This window comes from Lepisosteus platostomus, chromosome 24, assembly GCF_059453375.1.
Source record: "Lepisosteus platostomus isolate fLepPlt1 chromosome 24, fLepPlt1.hap1, whole genome shotgun sequence".
In the NCBI taxonomy this organism is placed as follows: Eukaryota; Metazoa; Chordata; class Actinopteri; order Semionotiformes; family Lepisosteidae; genus Lepisosteus; species Lepisosteus platostomus.
Window position 1 is genome coordinate 15,049,392 of NC_142634.1, and position 23,863 is coordinate 15,073,254.

At 38.6% G+C, this 23,863-nt stretch overlaps 1 protein-coding gene and 1 long non-coding RNA gene across 5 annotated transcripts in view; one reads left to right on the forward strand and one right to left on the reverse strand.

The window, feature by feature from the left end:
• ttc28 (tetratricopeptide repeat domain 28) overlaps positions 1-23,863 on the forward strand; it is a 470,745-nt gene that overhangs the window by 153,270 nt on the left and 293,612 nt on the right. The gene's annotated exons all lie outside the window — the stretch shown is intronic.
• The window catches only part of LOC148641764 (uncharacterized), a 38,123-nt gene that overhangs the window by 9,751 nt on the left and 4,509 nt on the right, over positions 1-23,863 (reverse strand). The window contains exon 3 of one of the 2 annotated variants that reach the window (XR_015929876.1): positions 4,881-4,957. This is a non-coding gene — a long non-coding RNA (uncharacterized LOC148641764). Of the gene's footprint in view, positions 1-4,505; positions 4,958-23,863 lie in introns of those variants that run through there. The other variant, XR_015929875.1, reaches the window with a different exon arrangement.

Genomic DNA, 23,863 nt, shown 5'->3' on the forward strand with positions numbered 1-23,863 from the left:
CTAGGTTTATTGACTTAGTGCTTTGAGTGCTTTGAGTCAAGTTCTGTTTGACATGTGTAATTGCTCATCTGTAGACACAGGAATAGCACTGTGGTTTCTTCCTGTAAAATAAATCTTTCCATTGCTGTATTTAATACATTTAGTTTGTTTAAATGTTTCTGAAGTGTATGACAGTGGGGAAGTGGGGAGATAATATTAGACATTCCTTTTTTGCTATTATTCTGAGGTATTTTAGTATTAAAAATTACCATATTGCACAGCCAGATTTTCGAATAAGGAAATGAATACATGAAAATGTCATGATTTTTAAAATGGATTAAATTAGGTTTTCTTAATATTTTAAAAGCTATAAAAAAAGATACAGAATACGTTGTATTTACATTATTTGATAATTAATTACCCAAACTATGTTTTAGAAATAACATCTAAACCTAGTTTGTATTTTGCCGCTGTTGAAAATCAGGCTGTAAATGCATTAAACGTGTTGTTTCTGCCTAGTGTAAACTCTTTATCACATACAGTAGTGATGAAGGTAAGGATGTGATAACATTGCCAAATATACTCATTTTATTGGTAACCAATACTTTTCTTGTGCTTGACAGCACATTGTTTTTGCATACAAAGAACCTCATGACAGCAACTTCATAAGTTCTTTTTACTGCTAAACAGTAGGTATCATAAATGACATGTACTCTGTCCTAGACAGGCAGATATTAGATACTGTGAGGCCATGCTTTGCCTATGTCCATGCATTCCTTGAAGGATCATGCACAGAATGTGCTCTGTTCTTTCCTGTCAGAATGTTTTTCTTTGTACTGCTATTACTTAGGATTTCTCCCCTGCCTCAGTGTTTAACACGTGTAGTGATTTCCTCATCAGATTTTACACTATGGTTCTGTTGCATGTTTACATTTTCCATTTTATCGTTGAACAGTCACTAGATTTGCACGTTGGCTCCAGTAAAGCCACCAAGTGCTTTTTTTTGCATATCGCCAAAATGAGGATAATAAATCACAGTTACATTCCAATGATACCTGTCACATTCAGGCAATCCTAAGCTAGTTGATACTCCACAGGCTGACAGGAAAAATAAAAATGCAACCTGTCTCATTCTTTTCAGCAGAAACATTTTACATTTTGTGATGGAATAAATGGAGAAGGGATTTTTGCTTTTGATTTTTGGTTGGAGAAATAAGTTTTAATTTTGGTAGCTTGACTTTAATCTTTTTTTTTTATCAAAAAACTACAAGATAAAAGACTAATTAGGCAGCAGATAAATGAGAACATTCAAACAGTTTTGTGCCTTAGAAACCAGGCAATTTCCATAATTAAACTGTTGTGTGGTGTTAATAGATTGATGTTGGCAGCTAGTAACACAATGGTTCAAGAATAAAGAAGGGAAAGAGGCTGAATGAGCAGCAGCACTGGATTGTAAAAGGAGCTGGTTTGAGCAATATTCTCTAGCTAGGGTTCTGGAAAATGAAATGCTAAATCTAGATCTTTTGTACCAGTCAAACATTTTTATATCTGCTTGGGGAATCCTGGTCGCAGTCTGTTAGTGACATTATACAGGTTCGAATTCATGATGTCTGGACAAAATTCAACATTTTTTAGTATAGAACATACTGTATGTGTGTACTCCATGAGGTAAGATAAAGATCACAGATGACCAAGTCATATAAGGGACTTCTTCAGAATGAACGATAATACAAGGACCCAAAGACACAGGTGGAAATTAAAGTTAGGACCATTCACAACAGAAAAAAAAAAATCTGTTGGAATCTGCTACCCAACCAGCTGTTGTACCTGTGTACACCATGTGGTTAATGAAAATTCAGCTTGGTCAAATTCTAATAATGACAAAACAAGCCAATGAATATGGACGGCTGGCACATTTAATAACGTGGTTTTAAATCACCTGGCTGAGGAAATAACAGTGTTAGTCAGACATTCCACACTTTCAGGAATGAGCCAGAGAGAGGCAGTGACATTGAAGTGGAGAGAGGAGTGCTAGAAAAGACCACAGTTTGGGGTGGAATGGAATGAGAATGCACACAGTTTTTCCACACAAAGATATTGATTTCTGGCTGATTTTTTAAAATAATGACAAAGTAGAATTTTTGTTTATTATTTGTATAATGAGGTTAGTTCTATCTATTACTAAGGCTAAGTGAGGATTAGGTTATGGTCACATTTGTGAAGGTATTTTACACCATAAACTCCTAAGGGGGTGTACTTACTATTTTACCATACTGTACATTTTAAAACCTCATTAATAACAAGAGCTGCATGGCATTGCAGGGTGTAACAGCGGCAGCTGCAGCCAGTGTGATTGAATATTGTTGCTCTACGCAGTGCTTCACGCTGCTGGTGTGTTCAATTATTTAGCGGTAATTATGTTGGAAATAAAGCAGCAGCCTCTTCAGTTTCTACTTGAAGTTGTAGTTCAGAGTGCTGTATTCAAAACTAGCTTTGCTGTGCATTTAATATTCATCAAGTATCCTGGGGTACAGAATAAATTGCATATCATAGAAATATAAATAAAAATAAGTGCATTAACATTTTAGCTGAGAAGTAGCTTGAGGGTGCTGCACAGAGACAACAATTTTGGGAAAAAGTGCTAATGAAAATCAAATCATTCTAATCTGTAATGAGAACCCTTCTTGTATGTTAATTAGGCCAGTAGTATAATTTAATAGGTTATATTATTTATTGAAATGTGGATGAACTTAATCTCATACTTATATTGTGGTGGTTTTCTCACAGACTGCTTGTAGGGCAATAAAAATAAACTAACACTTTTACCTTCATGAGAAAGCTTAACGTTAAGAGATATATACTGAATGTGACTGAGAGGAAGTATACAGTATACTGCATATGATATGACTATGAAGACATTCAAACTGAAAATGTAATAGAACATATTCAGTATATCTGGATATACACTGATATTTACAGAATATATGATACCTGACCGTTCCCAGTGGAATGCTACAAAGATTGGGAAAGTTCCTTACTTCGCTCTTCCCAAACTAACCTTTTCAAGTTTCACACCGTTACTACACACATTGAACTCTCTTCTCCACAGTTGAGCAACATTTTGTTATTGGATTTTTAAAATAAGAAATAAACAAGATAAATCCTTCAGGAACCAGGCTTTTCCTGTAGAATATGGGATTCTTGAAAATGCCTAGTGTATTTAAAGGTTTGTTAAACACCCACATAAGAGATGTGGACATATTTTCTACAAGCACTGGGGATTCAGTAAATCTGAAGAAGACTTTAATTACCAATAGTAAAATTTCCCCGAGTGTTTCATGTGAAAGAATATATTAACTGTAATTTTAGAACAGACAGCAGGGTTATGCACTCATTCAAAAGTAAGATCTTTAAACACACTTGAATTGTTTCAAATTGAAATGGCCAGGGAATTTCCAGCCACTACACATTTTTGTATTTTAATTTATTCATATTCTATGTTTATTTTGCTAGCATTGAAATCCATATTTAGTTAATTTTGTGCAGCTCTGCCAAATTTCTTAACGGTTTCTGGTGTATTGATTTGCACACATTGACATAGTCATTTTTCTTTGGGAGTTTTCTGTTGTTTTATTTTTGAGTGACAGTGACAGCTTTCACAATGTTGATAAGATAAACCCGTTTTTGCGAATGACATGAGTGTTCTTTCTTATTCATGGAATTGGCATTTATTTAACATTTCGTGTCTGATCACTGCATAGTTCTATACTGATGGCACTATCCAGGTAAAATGCCTGCTTTGTTTCTTAAATACAACAGACAGTTACCATCCTGTTACACTTAAGCTTTGAGCATATTAGATGAAGACCCATAATTGCCAATGATTAGAAAGAAATATTGTTAAATTAACCAGCAGCAGATGCACCAATTACTTCATTATTCCTCAGGTCACTTTATCACAGTGGCACGATAACAAATTTGAGGTTTCAGGCTAAAATGCAACTGGAAGAGGTCACTGTAAATCACCTCTGGGTTTCACTGATCCTCTAATAATCCCTTACAGCATTGCCTCCAAAACCTGAATTAATTAGCTTTTTAATGAAAGAAAGTAGAAATTATAAGAAGATAAATATTTTCTTGGGGGGGGGGGGGCTTTATTACAGGCAACTTTGTATAGAAAATCTGCTTCAGTCCTCATTTGTTATGACATAATGATGCAGAGCACAAAGAATGTGGAAGTTAGCAGCATTTTCTCTGGATGGCAAAATAGATTGCCATGTTTGCTAAATAATGCCAATATACATATTAATGGAAATTGTGTCCTCGAAATGTTGTGATTTTTCTACAGAAAAGGGAACTGAAATTAAAAGTTAATCGGAATAAATTTAAATTAATATATACATATATATAGTATATATATAGTGTATAGTGTAAACAGGATACCTCCAATCTTGGCATGGTCATGCAGTTTGTCAGAAGTAATTATCGTTACAAACTTTATTGATAGGATTTTTTTTCATGTCGATAATACTGCAGGGCTCTTATTGCATTGTATAATGTCTCTTTTGCAGAGCTAGAGACATATATTTAATTCTGGAAACTGAAAGAAAATCAATAGATGGATTTGTTATATAAATGCAGATATACCAGAATGGTCTACTTTGTCAGATAATTGGATCTTCTTATCTCTGTTATGTATAAATCAGCATTTGAGTTCTTAATTAATGTTTTACAGATGTGTTCAGAATCAGTATCACAGCTATTATTTAACAATGAAATGCACCTTACACTTTCAAAACAACCCGTGAGATGTTAGTAAACAGGGTGAAAATGGCTATATGCTGGATCAATACAGCTAGAGCTTGGAACATTCTGATCACAAACTATTTCATCTTACTAACTTGTCCTCTTAACAGGTGGGAATGGGTGTCAATTCTCAGACGCTCTTCAGTGTGCCTTCCACGAATGTTGTGTCTGTCTGAAACATGAAAGAGAAAACAAGGGTAAATCCACACATGGACCAAAAACTGCCAAATGTGAACAGCAGGAAAAAAAAAAACCAACAAATCAAAACAAGAACAAAATGAGCAGTTAAAAAATCTCAGTAATAAATACTGATAACCAAGTTGAAAAGAAACTTTTAGTGACATGGTTTCTTTTGATCTTGGTACCAAAAAAAAAGGCAAGACAATTTGAGGGATTATCATCTGTTCTACAACCAGATTAATTCTAATCCCGTTTTAACCTATTTGATCAGAGCCCAGGAATAATGTGTAATTAGGGCTGGACACCTGCAGGGGTGAGATAATCCAGACTGAGGAAGAGGAGTCTTTGTGCCTTAGCAGCACTTACACAGAACTGTGATGAATAAGGGGCCTTGTGGCCTTATCTCTCACTCCTCTTTGAACGAGTTGATACTAAGACTCTGTAATGAGTGCTGAAAGAGCAGTTTTTCTTGAATGCCCTCCTCTCCTGTCAGTTATGGAATCACCTATCACTACCGTCTCAAACTCCTCAGATGATCCTACAGCACCAAGATCATTTTTCGCAGTCCTCCCTTCTTTTCTGGCCATAAGGATAAAATTCAGAGAACCATCACTGCACTTAATTCCCTTCCTCCTCAATTCATCCGTAAATAAGGATTTACTTCTGCAGGGCCTTCCACTCCTTTTGAAGTGCAGAGCAGTTTTGTCATCTGATTTTTTGGAGGAGCTTGTCTATAAAGCATAATGCACAACAGACGGCTGTTTTAAAAGCAATTTAATGGCACAAAAACAGTAATTCGCTTAAGTGAGGCTCGGGGTTAGTGTTAATCTTCTGTCCAGTAATAAGGATTTGCAAAGTGTCTTTTATCCGTTGGAGAGGCCAAAAACACTCTTTAAAATCTTAAAATCCATCTATACTTCAATATGTAAGATTGTCTAGTGTACAAATATGCTGTATTGTGACTGTTGTAGTCATTCCTGCTGCATTTAAATAATTACTACACACCTTGGTCTACATATTAGGAACCATATTGTACAACATGTTGGATGTCTGCAATCAGCGACAACAGTTTGTGCTGGATATGGCAGATATTCTAGAAGACTTGCAGCCAGATCAGTCTTCTAGCAGAATAATTTTCCATTGATGTTATGGGGGCAATGGTGTGTGTAGCTGAAAAACAAGTTCCTTTGGTTCCCAGTTGGCAAGAGAATTGAGATCTGGGCATTTTTTCTGTCCGGTGAAGATAATAGAAATCTTGTTTTATGCTTCATCGTGCAATGCTTGCCACTGAGAGTTTAAATTAATTTAATTTAACTTGCACTCACAGAGCGGTGGGCAGTGAGTGTATATATCTTTTTGTGCATGCTTTACACACCCAGTCATGCCAGAAAGTAGAATGTACCATATATTTATCCCTATTGCTTGTTTTACTACCTAAAGTTTTTTTAATGCCTGATGGTTTAATCCCAAATTTGAGGCAATTTACCATGCAAAAGCTGAATATTTTGTGAATTGACTGAAATATACAGATGTACTGGTCCAATACAACGAGACTGAGGAATTGATCCATGGATTTTTCAATGTTGGTTTTGTGTGAGCAGAGAATTATTCTCACGTAATAGTGCTCACTACTCCATTAACATGTTACACTGGGTAGGGGTGTGCATCCAGTGCAGAGTGAGCGATACTGTACTGAAGGAGCAGAAGCTCTGCTGGAAACAGGCCTGGCCATAATCAGCATTCTTACTCTCATCTTTCATTCTTTTGTGTTTGTCAAGTGGGAATGATAAAACAGAATAAATACCCAGGAAAATCAGAATCAAAATAGATCACTGTGTGGCAGGGCTGATAATAGCAGAGAGTCTTTTTTTAAAGCGTGTGCCACTCTTGGCATTCCTGCAATGTTAAGACTGAATGAATCAGTGTGTGACGTGACGAAGTACAGCTGTCTTGTGTGAGACATGCAGGTGGACTCCAAACCCACTCCATCAGGAAGTCGCTTTGATAGCGAATCAAAATACTTCCGAGCACTTCTTCTGCTTAATCCAGCAAACACTAAAGGGACTCCATTTGAGAAACCTCTCAGAGGTTTGGCACGAAAGCACAGGGAAGGAAGTGTTTTTGTAAAAAAAAAAGGTTTAAGAAACTCAGGAAAGGCATAAAACGAAGAGTCCTTTCAAAGAAGGTCACAGCTGAAGTACCAGCTCTGCCCTTGACTCAGTGTGTGTTACCCTGAGCAATGTACTGGGTCTTTCTTTGCTCCTTCAATTGGATTAGATATAAGGCCAGTGTCTTGCCATCCTTGACTGCCACAGGAGCTCTTCAAGCACTGATCATCTCCTCTCTGTAAGCATGAATAGTACCACTGATGTGACTAGCAGAAACAAGTGATTTTGTATAGTTATTTGAATTCTGGTGCATCTGACTAGAGAATCAAGTACGTATAGTGTTTTTCCCCCACTTATCAGACCAAAAAAAAAATCTAGAACCCCAGCTGATTTCTCTATGAAATCGAGCAGCATACTGAGCCCTTCTCCAAACTGTTTGATAGTCCAAGAGCAGACAGATTTCCTCCAGACATTCTGTGCTGGAGGAATGTATTCAGTCTATTCAATTTAATACCTTGGTAACATCCACCTCAGCACCTGCAACAAGAGGAACGCTTTCTGGTTTATATATTAAAACCTGATGCCAGAATCCCAAGCAATAATCTTTAAAAAGATCAGGTAGCTGCTCTTCTGTGCTGAAATTTTTAAATGCTTCCAACACTTTAGTTTTTTGCAGGATTTGTAGCAGCATGGATACAATGGGAAATACGAGAGCAGGGATCTTGATTTCTGGTCCTGGGGAGCTGGTGCCTGCAGGTTTTCTAGGTTTCTTTAAAGAACCAGCTCCTGAAACATTGAGAAAGGCTGTTAAACTGGTACTATAGTATTAAGCCAGTATTCAACAATTTAACGTCAAATAATCTTTGATTTGATCTTGCATCAGACATTTCTAGAACCACTGATTTTTCCCATCTCCAAATTAATAGGTCTATATCGAGTATATTAAGCATATCGTTCCAGAAATACCAGTCATGAATGACCCTTCCCCTGGTCACCTCACAGGGCATTTTAATATTTTGCAAAGGTTACAAAATGATTTCTAAAGACTTTGGGCTTCACCAATCCACTGTACATAGTGTACAAATGGAAAAAATTCCACACCATTGTTACTCTCCCCAGGAGTGGTCCTCCAAATAAAAACACACTAAGAGCAAGACATATAATATTTCTGGAGATCTCAAAGAACTCCAGGGTAACATTTAAGGATCTGCAGGCCTCTCTTGCACTGGCTTAAGTCAGCGTTCATGAGTCCACCATCAGGCAAACACTGAACAAGAATAGTGTGCATGGGAAGATAGCTAGAGGAAGCCACTACTCTCCAAGATGAACATTGCTGCCCGTTTAAAGTTTGCTAAAGACCATCTGGATGAGCCAGAAGACTACTGGAAGAATGTTCTGTGGCCAGATGAGTCGAAAATAGAACTTTTTCACTTAAACGAGAAATATTATGTTTAGCAAAAAACAATTACAGCATTCCTACATAAGTACCGCATCCCAACCATGAAACACGATGGTGGCAGTATCATGGTTTGGGGCTGTTTTGCTGCCACAGGACCAGGATGGCTTGCCATCACTGACAGAACTATAAATTCTGGATTGTACCAGCAAATTCTACAGGAGACTGTCAGAGCATCCATTCGTGAACTGAAGCTCAACAGAAGGTGGGTCTTGCAGCAAGACAACAACCCTAAAATACAAGTCAGTCTATCAAAGAATGGTTGAAGCAGAAGAACTTTCGCATTTTGGAAAGCCGAGTAAAAATCCAGGCCTTAATCCAATAGAAATGTTGTGGCAGGACCTGAAGTGGGGAGTTCAGGATCCAGTTACACTTACTTATAGACCGATGATGCTGATCAGCTTTGCTGGCTCTTAGCACAGCAGAAGCTTATTCTGTGAAAGCCCCCATGAGAATCAATTTGAGTGATTAAGGAATTGTTTTAAATTGAAATAGAGATTAAATATTTGGAGACACTGTTACATTTGAAGGAAAATAACAGGGGGAATATGAGACAAGCTGAACAGATACAGTACAGTAGGCTGAATCTTTTTGTTTGATATTTAAATATGCGCATACATGCGAATGAAGTTGGGAGAAAGCTGTGAATTCTAAGCCTCATGAGCTGTGTAAGCATTCACTTTTTAAAATTCATTTCAATGTGCTAAGAATCCTCCTGGACTTGTTCCAGTCCTTTACACACACTGGCTTTCTGAACCCCTTTACAGCAGAACATGTTTTTTTTAATTATCATTTTTTTTCCCTTTTTACCTCAGTCTGGTTTACTAATCATCTTGGCTCACTGCTTCAACCGTACGCCAGCACGCAGGAGAGACAGAAACAATGCACAGGTGTTCTCCACACACTGCAAGCAGAGTTGGGGTGTCAGATGGAAGGCTGGCATAGCTCACCTGTCTCTACAGGCTCACTATAGCCAGTGGTGCTATGGGGCACATTATTTAGGACACTGAACCTCTTCAAACCCATCCAACTCCATTGATGACACCCCTTGGGAGATCGTTATGACAGTCAGCTAACGTCTCATCACAGGTTGAGCTAGGAATTCAAGGATGTAGGTTTCAGTAGCAATATCACTACATTAAAGATCTGTTGTTTAATTGAGGCATTAATTCCTTTTGGTTTATAGCCACCCTATCTCAAAGTTAAAATGCTAGGAGCCTGTAGCAATGTTAGCTATACTCCATCTGAGGTTATCAGATTTACCTTCTAAGCCTGATGTATTCATTGCACTTTCTGTAATACTCTTCTCATTTACTCTGCCCTACTGCACCACAGTGATGTTGTAAAGGTCTGGAAAATGATGTCATCATGGGACAGCAACATTTTTGAATGCCTGAAGCATAACACAAGCTCTGGTTGCATCACAGTTTTTAACATGCAGGATTAGGGTCAGTTTTTGCCATCATATTTACTGGATATTGTTAAGTGCAAAGTAAGTTAGAATAAGGGTGTTTTTAGCTTTTGCATTGATTCTACATTCTATATCTATATTCTATTCTATATCATATTCATTTTGCAGCTTTCATATTATCTTAGAAGATGTCTTGCCTGTAAATGATGAATATTCCTGGAAAGATGTTTATAAATTGTGAGTGAAGCTGTGGATTATACTAACAGAACATGAACTTAATGAATTAGAGCTGTTATTTGTTTCGTCTTTGATTTTAATCCAATTTGCACTTCAATATATTTAGTGTGGTGTCAATGCAATGTTTTTACTGAGGATTCAGTGTAAAAAATCTTGAGTGTTTTACACTGCAAAATCATTATAACCAGGGAATGCTCTGAGCTACTCAGTGATAAATTTACATCCATTTCTTTCTCACTCTGAATTGTGTTTGCTTGAAAAAAAGCTTTTGATTCATTCATTGTCCATTAGGAACATTTTCATACTGATATGAATAATGCACGGTTTTAATTAGAAAATTAAAGAAATTTCTTCCTACTTGTTCAATGCTTTGTGTTAATTCACTGTTGTTGGCGATACAATGCTGTAGAAGTTATTTATGTGCATGTACCAGTGAAAAGCCACCTTATTTTTGCAAATTGTTTTATGCAGTCCTCCTACAGTTATGACTACATAATTTAAAAATATTCTTAGTACATTTTTAACTTGCTTCAGTCTGCATAGACTTATACGTGGCTTTGCGATAGAAACTCCATCAAAAATAACGTCAAGATATTTATTTAGATTAATCTCCACAATACAATGAGAGGTGGTTAAACTGCAATTCATGAATTCATTTATTGATAAGTTACTCAAATGAAGAGTTAACAGAAGTACAGTATACTGTATAACTATATTCAAGATCGGCAATTCACAGATAAACCCAGTATTCACCTACCTTGCATATATACAGAAATATGAAGGATAAAAGGTAATTTGTTAGTACATTTAAAACATTGCAGTTACTAGGCCTTACTGATGTTGAGCCAGCTGTCTGCTCAGGAACCTCTGCTAGTACTTACTGAGACTCCTGTCCCTGGAGTTGTGTTGTAACTATTGCCTAGGGGTCTGACTGCATTGGAGTATAGAGCAGTGAGAAAAATACTTCCTTGGCTATGTGCTCAACAAAGGTTTATTTATAATAGCAGTTCTGAGTGCGAGTACAGTTCATATAACCACAGGAGAGATCGCTTTACATTTCAAACAATTCCTTGCCGTTCAAATCAATGCAAGTTGTCCTACCTTTGCCCTCACTTATGAGAAATATCCAGCAATTTTTCTTTTTATCCACTCAATTTGCGAGCACCAAGGCTCAGTCAGCTGCCGCCGTACTGTAGGTGCCAAACCATCATAGGGGTTACTGTCCTGTGGTAGAAATATTGGCACCTAACCCCAAGCCCCTGGTGATGCTGGGCAAGAGGGGAAATCATAGTCACCATCAGATTATAACACCTAAGATCAGAACCCGGACTTTCTGGACTGCAATAATAATAATAATAATAATAATACATTCTTTACATTTATGTAGTGCTTTTTTGGACAATCCACTCAAAGCACTTTATTTCCCTTCACCATCACCAAAGTGCAGCCCCACCTGAATGATGCAATGACAGTTCAGAGATGTGGGTTATTAGGAGGCCATGATTGGTAAAGGCAAATGGGAAATTCGACCAGGACACCAGAGTAACACCCCTTTTCTTTCCGAGAAATGCTCTGGGGATTTTGCTGACCAAACAGAGTAAGGACCTCAGTTTCACATCACATCCGAAAGACGGCAGTAGGGCTCTCACTGCTCTGTTAGTGAAGGCCTTTATTCAGCGAGTGTATTTCTTACCCCATGAGTCCCAGATAATGGCTACAACACTGTATTATAGACAGGGGTTCTGTGGTTGTGCAGAGATCTTGAGTGTCTGGTGCAGAATCTTCAGAGAGGATTGTCCTTTTTGGCAGGAATATGTGCTGATTTATATGTAACAATTCAAAAGTGCTGAAGGATGTATGAAGTATCCAAATGAAACAGACACCAATGATAGCATGTAAGCCCAAATTTAAAGACAGAATCCCATGGTTAATTCAGTCTAATAATAGTATGGTTATTCATTTCAACTTTGATTTATGACTTATTTATATATATACAGTATATATAATACTGTACATTCATATTTAGATTTTGCCATTAGGCATGTATAGGGCTGGGCGATATGGCCAAAAACATTATCACGATAAAAAATGTCATATCAGTCGATATCGATAATTATCACGATAAATGTCAAATCATTATTTCTTTCAAGTTTAAAGGATTTTTTCTCCTGAGTGAAAGTTGAAGAAACCAGACAGTTAATTGGTAAATTAAACAACTTTTTATTTTAAGAACACAACAATCACTTGCCAAACAGCAGAAACATTAAACAAATCTGTTAGCTGCCCGGTCTGCAAAACGCACGTGCACTCATGCAAAGCATAAACATATATATCGAACATTTATCGAATTTTTGTTAAAATTATATCGAGGAAAATTATATCGCGATAATTATCGTTATCGAATTATCGCCCAGCTCTACGCATTTAACATTAAATTAATTGCCACTGAAAAAAAACATTCACCCAGCCCTAAATAGCATTAACTGAAAAAAGTAGAAGCTGCTATTGCTTCTATGGAGTTAGTGCAAGGTGTTTCTCAAAAACCCTTGTCTGCTTTCAGATACACAGCAGTAATTGGCATAGCAAGTCTACGTGAGTCCAGAGGAGAGGTGGGAGGTTGAAAAATATTTACTAAGGATTTAAAATAAGCTCAAAAAACATTTGTTAAATATTTATAAAGATCTGTATTTACAGATCCATTTTGATTTAGATTCCCAGGAATATTAACTGCGTTTTTTTCTAGAAGATTAAACAGATCTGTAGAGGTGTTTGGCTCATTCATTGTTTGTTTTTCCATTTTTCAGGTTTGTAGTTTTAAGACTAAGGATGGGGCTAAATTAAGGCTGACATGATGAGCAGTATGATTCTGGAACAAATACATAAAATAATGGCACTGTAATGTATGACTGGCGGTGGATAAGATCATCTTTGAGATTTTAACTACTTCCAATCACAACCAAACATCTCCCATATGTGAAGGGGACATATAGGAAGGAAGCATGAAAAAGCTGACAATAGGCAATATTGGAGTCAGCAGAGATACCTTTACTTTGCATGGATCCCTAGTTACTGTATGTGAGTCTCTGCCACTTTCTGGGTCAGATAAAGGACTAGTAAGACCTGGTCAAAAATGAACTTTCACAGATAAAGGCAGCAGACTGTAGAGGAGACTGAATTGGATTATCTGCCTATATCAAGAATGAAAAAAATTGGATTTGTTAGCAGCACGGAAAACGAAAGCTTGCGATTTCTTACTAATTCCCTCTAAATCAAATGGCCAGACTTCTTATCTCTCAGCTTCTTTGCAGGAATTATTGCCGGTTTTGGAGGATCACAGTGATTTGCACCTTTTTATTTTTTTTCCCTCGGAGGCAAGGAAGCTGGATTCCCCAAGGAGCAGAAGTGTCAGCTGTGTGCTTTTGTTTCACAAGATGCGTCTTTGGCAGAAGACTCATTAGCAACTTTTTTTTAATGAATAAAACTGGAGGCAAGAGCTCTCAGATGTGTAACAGTGAGGTTTATGCAAGAGAGTCAGGAAGAATTTAGAATTTTGACAAATCTGGATAGTAGTATAGTTGTAGTCATTGGTGAATCTCAGCGCACTGTGCCAATCTGATATGTTTAATTTTTTTTTTTGAGGATTCAAACATATTAACCCCACAAAAGCAGAAGTTGAGGTCACTGAAAACATGAATGTAGGAAATTTGTCAATTTTTTAGCTGTTTGATGGCTATTGATTTTGCCATGGTTCTTGCAGCTAAATATTGTCTGCAGTATTTAGTAAAATGATTGATCTGCAAAAGATGATTAAAGGTAAACGATAAGCCTGTTTAAACTGATTGGCCATTTTCATTGGAACACTATTCTTCAATGGTGCATTACAAACCCAGCAAATTGTACAATCTGGAACATCTCTGCTCCTTTGACTAGATGAGGAAGTTGTTTTACCAAGGCTTCCATTTGATATGTATTCATTTTCAAAACCAAATTAAACATCCCCCTTTTCTTTCTTCCTTTCTTAGTTTGTGAGTTCCTGTGTTCTCTATGCTTTGTTGAATTAGGTCTGTGATTTTGTGTAGGTCTGGTATTTGGATATATTGTTTTTTTGGTGATCTCTCATAAAAGCATAAAACAATAAGGTACAGAGGCTTCCACTGTGTATTTCTCTGAGCAAATTACCAAACCTCCTTGGTTTCCTTTCTTCAGATAAGACACATGGAGCAGCTGCATTGTTTACAGTTGCATTTATATTTATTGGTGCTTTTGTTATATGTATTATTTATCATCTTCATCTTCTATTGTCATTATTATTGTTTTTTCTGACTGCTCAAACAATCAAAATAAACAATAAATCAACAATGTGGACATCAGGAGCCTTGCCCAGCGGAACAAATTATATGACACTCTGTTTCCTTTGTAACTACCTCCCAAACCCTTCAATACGGAGCTATGAATATTGATACCCCCTGGGATTTTGTAACTACAGTTCCTCTCTCCTTCTTTATAGATCTCAAAGTGCTTCATTTAAACTGTCCTTAGGGGAAAGGATATATTTGTTGTGCCTAAACAGAATGCACATGAGATAGTGGTGATCCCCCTGTTCAGTACTGCTGAGGTAGAAGTACCCAAGTCCCTGTGTGTCCTCCAGGGAAAGACACTGAGCCCTTTGAGTGCTAAGAATTGGCCTCTGACCCCAAAAACAGGAGCTTAGGCCCTGTTAGATGGGCTGATTGACTATGAAAGGCTGGAGACAAAAAGGCCATCCGTCAAATTAAGGTGATGAGTTAAAACCAGGCCATTAGGGTAAAAAAGGAACCAGCTGGTTTTAAAGAGACAGTAGGCTTCTTTTTAAAATACTATTTCTTTGTGCTGTAAGAAAAGAATGAAATGAATCCCCTGCCCACTGTTAGAGTGACTACATTTTCTACCAGACCTGCATCCTGGAGATAGAATTCTGCAGCGCAGAGATAGACTCTAGCTAATTAATTAGCACCCCTTCCTCTGTAACATCTGGGGACCAGTTTAAAAAATGCTCAACATTAGTCTCCTGCGTGCTGAGCCACGTGAAATTCCCGAAGACTCAGATAAGGAAGAAAACAGAACAGGACTAATCTCCACTGATGTGTTTGAAATTAGAGAAACCTACAGTATCACACCAGTCCAGAACTTTGTTGATCACATTACATCTTGAGCTTGAGTTCAGTTTTTGGAATATTTACATAAGTATATCTAGTGGCCTGGCTGATTTACAACATGAAAAGTAAAAAAACACATAAGCTGAATACTAAGTGAATGCCAAAGGTCATCCACCCTTCAATGTGATCTCATTTTCAATAAAGAAAAGCTGTTTCCGTTATCTCTTCAGACTTCATCAAAGACACGATTTTACATCTCTGTAGAGATTTTTGTAGTATTGAACTGAACTCACGTCAGTGTTACTAAAAAGTGAATCCTAAATTTAATGAATTATGATTATATGTGCCTGTATCACAATCTTGTTCAACATTGTGTTTCGGGAGTCAAAACTTTTACCTTAGAGGTTAGAAGTAGTTTACTGTATTATGTTGGTTTCTGACTATAAGATAGAGGTTTCTCGGTACAATCCACAGAGAGATTGTGCTAATCATGGAGATTATTTTAAGTGCTGTTTATTGCATTGTGTTCTTGAAGAATATTTATAACGTATTGGACCTCTTAGTACCTAAGACCCTGCAGACCACTTGGAAGAATGTGCTTTTAAACATCTCGCTTTATCTTGCAAAGTACAGTATAGACAGTGCGGGCCTGGTTGAGGGCTTGAATTTAAGGGAACCCCTTGTGCATCAAGTTTGAACCATACGTTTTTATATCTTACTCAGTACACACACTAGAAAAAATATCACAACAAAAAACTGAAAAAAAACATGAAATGCATTTCATTTTTCCTTTTTCAAAAGTCAGATTTTCACACTGTAGCCAATCTAGGAACCCAATAGCTTCTTTGATAAGTCTACTAATTTGAATAAAAATCTGACACTGAGGACACCTGACACCTGAAGAAGGCTCCATGGCTGAAACGTTGTGTTTTCTTTCTTCTCTTTCCAGCATGGAATAAACCTACAACTTGTTCCACAACCAACCTTAGTTATCCATACATTGTCTACTTACTAAAAGTAATGATTGCTGTTTCAGATTCAGAGATTAGACATGATGATTGTCTTCTGAGAGGAATAAATGGAGGGTCTGGTGTACTAGAGCCTCTTGCAAGGCTCTTGGGCTCATTTCACCCTTTCCTGTCTATTCCCCAGCCCCTGTCTTCACTTAATTACATGGTACTTTGAAATGAAATTTTAATATTATGTCGTTTCCTTACTAGAACACAGAACAAAGGCAATGTCTTATCATGCAACTTTTTCCAGGTGCCCCTCTGTAACAACACAAAGTTAGAGTGCGTTTCTGCTGGTGTCCCTACTTTGGCACCTTTGGCATTTTGAAGGTTGCACAGTCTTCTCACAGTTTCATGACCTGAGGACAAGGCACTTTCTCTCTGACCCAGAGAGGGTCAGACACTCCCTAAAAAACATTAAATTGTTTTTGATTTCACAATCAAATGCCAAAAAGTACTTTAACGAGCCTGTCATTATCTTCTGTTGTCTGTGTATTAAAAAAAACAAGTAGATATTTAAGTTGTATAACAGACTAGCTTCTATTTTAAGATTGAGTGCTTGGCGACCTGAACGTTTTGCCATGACTCCAGTGGTTTTCATTTTTGCCAAGCTCTTCTGTTACTGTTCTCTGCGATTTTCTCCCACCGGTATTTAGAACAAATTTTCTTTTTCCCTAACCCACATGTCAGAGGGAGGGAACAAATTCCACCCTCTGACATGTTTTGAAGATTAGGTGCATTGGGAAACTGAAAAATTCGAATTTAATCTTTGTCAGGGTTTAATTGAAGGCTTCATTCATGAATAAATTAATAGATGGAAGAGATACTATATAGTTCAGGTGGGTTTACTTCCCTATCTTTCTTACACCTGAAGAAGGCTCCACAGCCGAAACGTTGTGTTGTCTTTCTTCTCTCAGCATGGAATAATCCTATTACTTGTTCCTTTGCAGATATACTATATGTGAAGGTAAAATACTATGCTGTGTTTTTGCTTCATCAACACTAGTTAAGCTAGTGCACGCAGGTCATAAGACCTGAAATGGATCAAACTTGTACTGTAAGTAAACACTGACATGTGTTTTCTTATTGTTTGAGATCAGCAGTGAGCCTGCAGATACTTTGTACTTCTAGGGGGCTAATACAGACCTGGATAAAACAGACTGCATGAGGTTGTGTCTGTATATAGGAGGTTGACTCACTCAGTTGTCAGACCTATTGTGGTTCAGGAACATTTCCTTGTGGAATGATGGTGGTTCTTTCTCTAGCCTTAATTTCCCTTTAAAGAGACCACTTGGAACCTTGTGTTCATGTTAAAAGATCCCTCTGCATCATAGTAACATCAGAGGGCTTTTGTTGACTGGTCTGTGTGTATATGTGACCTTTTAAAAAGAGATGAGAGTCAAAAACCAACAGATTCAGTGAGAAGTACATCACAACAAAAGGACCTTTGTTCATACAAGAGTGGAAGAACAGTAATGATCCCGTCTTACTCCTATTCCAGCTATTAAGCAAATATAAAGAAACATCTTTAAAGCACATTTTAGATAACATTATAAAATGGAAAGAAAAATATTTAAATACATTACAACATGTAGTGAAACAAACCTTAAAAAACATTTTCTTTTCCAACAGGCTCCTTAAATGTCTTTTAACATAGATATGTACCAAGTACACTGTATAGATTGTCATATACATATACTGTATATAGTGGGAACATGCAGCAAAGAATTTGGTTCTTAACCAATAACCAATCCTGAAAGGTGTTTCTTGTAAAGCATATCTGTATCAGTTTGGTCTTGTTTCACTGGCCCAAGTTAGGTATGTCATACTGATAAGCTCTAAAAAAAGCGAAAATGGCTGGCTGTGGCTGATAACGTCAATTTTATAAAAGCAAAACAGAATTAGATAGTCCCCCTCAGCATTTAAAATGGCCAGAGCTAATTAATATTAATAGGCTTAATTTCTAGCAACTGCCTGCTCTAAAAGATGCCATATTCCCTGTAAAGTGTTCTGTGTCAGATATATAATATATATACAACTATGTATAATATGTATTGCTGTTTTATAGACTATGTCTCACTGTTCATTAGTCTTACTAAAGCCCTTATGCATCTTTCAGTGATGTAATCAATGTGCAATCCTTTTAATGAAGCACATAAATTGTGCTCAGAGATTCACAAACAAAATCAATTCAGTTGTAAATATGCAAACTTATACACTACAAATCAGTGAGAAATGGGGCAATTGTATGTTATAGACATTGAGATAGGATCTGGCTTACAACATTGGAGGTGCAGTGGATTGGACAAGCTAAAGAAAAAAAGGTAAAAAAATGTCTCCATCTGTTTAATTTATATCTGGAGTTCAGGGTGGTGCTGTTCTTTGCCAATATTCAGACACGCACTGGGATAAAAGTTCTTCCATGGGCCAAGACAAGTCAGAAAGGGGACTAATTTGACTGCATTGTATTGCAAAGTAAAGTGAGGGTTTCTTCCAAGCTTTCTAAGATATAGTTGTTATGGTTTGCTGCCTGGCAGTATTCACTGCTTCTGGGGAAAAATATCTTTCAGCCACTTTGTTTCTTGTGGAATATTGACTTAATCAGCAAGCCCTGAAGAAAGAGGGGGTGTAAAAAAACAGATAGGTGGTCTTGTCTGTGTCAGTCTGTGGAGGGAGAGTTGGGGTGCTGTCTGTGTCAGTCTATGGAGGGAGAGTTGGGGTGCTGTCTGTGTCAGTCTGTGGAAGGAGAGTTGGGGTGCTGTCTGTGTCAGTCTGTAGAGGGAGAGTTGGGGTGCTGTCTGTGTCAGTCTGTGGAAGGAGAGTTGGGGTGCTGTCTGTGGAGGGAGAGTTGGGGTGCTGTCTGTGGAGGGAGAGTTGGGGTGCTGTCTGTGGAGGGAGAGTTGGGGTGCTGTCTGTGTCAGTCTGTAGAGGGAGAGTTGGGGTGCTGTCTGTGTCAGTCTGTGGAAGGAGAGTTGGGGTGCTGCCTGTGTCAGTCTGTGGAGGGAAAGTTGGGGTGCTGTCTGTGTCAGTCTGTGGAAGGAGAGTTGGGGTGCTGTCTGTGTCAGTCTGTAGAGGGAGAGTTGGGGTGCTGTCTGTGTCAGTCTGTGGAAGGAGAGTTGGGGTGCTGTCTGTGTCAGTCTGTAGAGGGAGAGTTGGGGTGCTGTCTGTGTCAGTCTGTAGAGGGAGAGTTGGGGTGCTGTCTGTGTCAGTCTGTAGAGGGAGAGTTGGGGTGCTGTCTGTGTCAGTCTGTGGAAGGAGAGTTGGGGTGCTGTCTGTGTCAGTCTGTAGAGGGAGAGTTGGGGTGCTGTCTGTGTCAGTCTGTGGAAGGAGAGTTGGGGTGCTGTCTGTGTCAGTCTGTGGAAGGAGAGTTGGGGTGCTGTCTGTGTCAGTCTGTGGAAGGAGAGTTGGGGTGCTGCCTGTGTCAGTCTGTGGAGGGAAAGTTGGGGTGCTGCCTGTGTCAGTCTGTGGAAGGAGAGTTGGGGTGCTGTCTGTGTCAGTCTGTGGAAGGAGAGTTGGGGTGCTGTCTGTGTCAGTCTGTAGAGGGAGAGTTGGGGTGCTGTCTGTGTCAGTCTGTGGAAGGAGAGTTGGGGTGCTGTCTGTGTCAGTCTGTGGAAGGAGAGTTGGGGTGCTGTCTGTGTCAGTCTGTGGAAGGAGAGTTGGGGTGCTGTCTGTGGAGGGAGAGTTGGGGTGCTGTCTGTGTCAGTCTGTGGAAGGAGAGTTGGGGTGCTGTCTGTGTCAGTCTGTGGAAGGAGAGTTGGGGTGCTGTCTGTGTCAGTCTGTGGAAGGAGAGTTGGGGTGCTGCCTGTGTCAGTCTGTGGAGGGAAAGTTGGGGTGCTTGTTGTCTGTAGAAAGAGGGTTGGGGTGCCTCCAGAGAATATCGGGTAATGCTTTGATTGCACAGCCATCGTTCTGGAATAGCCAGCTTCACTCTGCTGCAACATGACAGTGCTTTGACAAGTGCGCTTCAATTAAAAACTCTCTCTGCTCTTCAAGATAGATTCTGCAGTTCATTTCCTTGTCTGTTGAAATGCTTACTGGAAATACTCTTTTTGTCACATTTTTACTTTTTGCTCATTATTTTTTCTAACATGGAGATATCTGTTCTTGCTGCTGTTTTAATCTTCACTTTTTAATGTCAGAGATGAAAGGTGTGTAGTGATGGATACACCTGGAATATTAAAACAAAACTCTAGCAGACTGCTCCATTTTCTATACGGGATGTTATGTCACAAATAAGCTACCTTGTCAAAGTCAGATTTCAGGAATAATAAATATTCAATAAAGGTGGGACTGCCTTATATACCTACCCTACTTTGGAGACACCTGGTGTTTGAAGACTCAGCTCTCCAGCAATTACTTCTGTGGTAAAACAAGTGTACAAAAAATAGTTCAGGTGGGTAGCTGCGTCAGCATGCGTAGACTGCAAAGGAACAAGTAACAGGTTTATTCCATGCTGAAAAAAAGAAGAAAGAAAACACAACGTTTCGGCCGTGGAGCCTTCTTCAGGTGTTGTTTTTTTATTTTCAAACAAGACTATGCCAATCCTCCAACTTAAACAGCAGGAGGAAACTGGAGAGAGATTACCACTGTAAGACCAGCAACCACTTTGAAAGAGCTACAGATTTCTATGGCTGAGATGGTAGAAAAAGTGCCTCAGTCAATAACATCTACAACATCACACACAATGTGCCTCTATGGCAGGGAGGCAAAACACAGGGAGTTTGCAACAAAGCATTTAAGTGAACCTACAAACATATGGCAAAATGTTTTGTGGTCCGACAAGAGACAATTGGAACATTTTGGTCTAAATGCAAAATGTTATGTCGAGTGCAAACAACACATCACCCGGTTAGCACCATCACTTCTGTCAAGCGTGGTGGTGGCAGCATTATGTTAAGGAGCTGCTGCTCATCTGTGGGGACTGAAAAGATTTTCAAGTGATGAAACACCTATTTCAGTCTATTAAGACTTAAAACTAGGGCAGAAGTTCACCTTTCAGCAAAACAATCCAAAGCTATACTAGATGTCCTTAAGTGGCCCAGTCAAAATCTGAGAATCTGTGGAATTTCCTGAAACTGGCTGTCCATAAGTGATCTTCATGCAACAAACCTGCCGAGAAGAATGATCAAAAATCGCATCAAGCTGGTGTGCAGAATTGGTATAGAGTTACCCCAGAAGACTTGGGACTGTAATTGCTGCCAAAGGTTCTTGCACCAAATATTGAGTTCATGGGTCTGAGTACTTATGCAGTCAATCTATTTAGGTTTTTTTCTCTTTAGTTTTTACTGATATTTCCTATAATTTACCTTACCCTCAGAAGTATTCGTACCCACAAAATTATTAAGTTTTTAAAGAGTGTGTGTGCATCATTTTATAACTTCACATAATGGGACCAGAGGCAGTGTCTGAATACTTTTGCAAGGCACTGTAAATTCAGTATTGTCAATGAACAGTTAAAAATATGAAGTGCTAACGACATTCTGTTATTATTTTCAGCCTTTTATAACACAAGCTATACCTCCTTTATTCTGACAGATCCACAAATACAACGGGGACCGATAAACTCTGATCATCACGATGGTGAAAATTGCTCTGTCTTATCTGGCATGTGATTACATCTCCACTGAAAACAATGTGCGTTAAAGAGTTTAGCAGCAAGATAAAAAGTGCAGCATACAGATCTATCTGTTTTAATGGCGGTAGTAACCATTCCAAAGTAGCTGTCTTACACTTCATAGATAATGTATCCATTCTATACTAGTCAGATATACATAATTATAAATACAGAATATATAAATATAGAAAATGTACAGGTGTCTGCTTTTGCTTTATTTAAACTTCTGTATTCCTCAATGCCTCCCTTACCTCAGCACTGCACTGTTCTGAGAGCCAGGAGCACTGATGAAGAACCCAGTTATCCAAACCACAGATGTTTTAATCTTGTCAACCCATTCAGTGATGCAGCTGAACCAGAAGTGAGAGATTCAGCTCAGGCGATCTGTTCCTATCTCACTGGACAGTTCTTCATTAGGAGGTTGCTGTAAAGCATGAAGAAATTTTCCTTTTCCAACACAAAACAAGAGTATTGCAGCCTGGGAATCCTGAAATGGACATGAGTTTGCCCAGGTATAGCTTTTGCTTTAATTTATTTGTGCTTCTTCTGTAACTAGCCTTTAAAAGGTGCCTTTTAATACTTTACTTTAATAGTAATGGTAAGGATGCAGTGTTAGTCAAACTCATCTACTGATTGATGAGTTGCAGAATGAGCGTGTACTATATAAGTGCAACCACTTTCCATGTGACATTTAGTGGAGATTGTAGCCCTCAACAAAGGTCAGAACTGAGGAAACATCATAGATAACAGATTTATTTTCAGTCCTCAGCAGATTTTCAATTTTCCTGGTTTAGTGGGGTCTCCAGGAAAAAAAGGCTTAAGGCATCTCTTTCCAGTTTTTCCATTGTGTTTGTTCGTAACTGGAGCTAAGGTAAATATTATGGGAAGAGGCAAAGGAGTGATGGGACTTTGAAAACACATAATCAGTTAATATCTCAAACCAAGGTATCAACGAAAAATGCTGCTAATGATGCAGAGGTGGTCAGATCAGCCTTATATGGCAGTATTACATTTCATGTTTTTAATCCCAAGGAAAATGAGCTCTACTGCGAGACGGAGTTTTCTCTGCAGACATGGGAACAGCTGGTGACAGGCAGCCCACAGTCACACCAAGTCTTTAATCAAGAGTCTCTGAAGCCCTGAATGATTTACAAGACTGACTTTTCTTCTCCCTGTTGTTTGGTAACGTCATCAATAATTGTTTACTGCCTGGGTGCCGCCTTGCAGTCTGCTGCAGCTGCAGCAGGAGAGAGAGCTGCTGTCCTGATCACACACCCTCCAGCGGGCGAAACTGGGGTCATCACCCGTAGCACAAAGGGACATATACAGTAGTGATAGCTGCATCCCCTCTTCTCTTTTAAGCGGAGCTTGAGTGCTCGGTTTGGCCTAGCGGTCCCAACACCCTTTTTTTCTCTTGTCATATGATACAGATTTAGTGTCTGATGCTGCCCAACGAGTCCTGCTCTAATATGGCAAGATCTGGCTCAATTCAAGCACACTCTCAGGAGACGTCTAGAGAGAGAACCCCTCTCTCCTGCTCCTCTCTGCCACAATCCTTTTGAATAGGTATAAGCACCATCACATCCTCCACGGCATTACTTTCTGGAAGAAGTACTTTCCGCTTCCTTTGTGCAGAACATCTATATTGATATTGCTGCAAAGTAATCAGCTGATTTTGAAACACACGCGTTCTCGAGTAGTTGGATGACTATTTTTTTTCAACTTGATTTTTTGCGTGATTTTCACAGCCGGTGTAAGTGGCATGCTTTTAATGCTGCAGTAAAGTAGTGAAGACTTCATAGTGAATGATTAGGTGCTAGAGGGGCCAAAACACTAGCGTGTTAGTGGTAAGACCCTGGAGTACGTGACTGCTGGCATGGTGAGCAGCCGCGCACTGCGTGAATGACATCACAGCACCAAAGCTGGG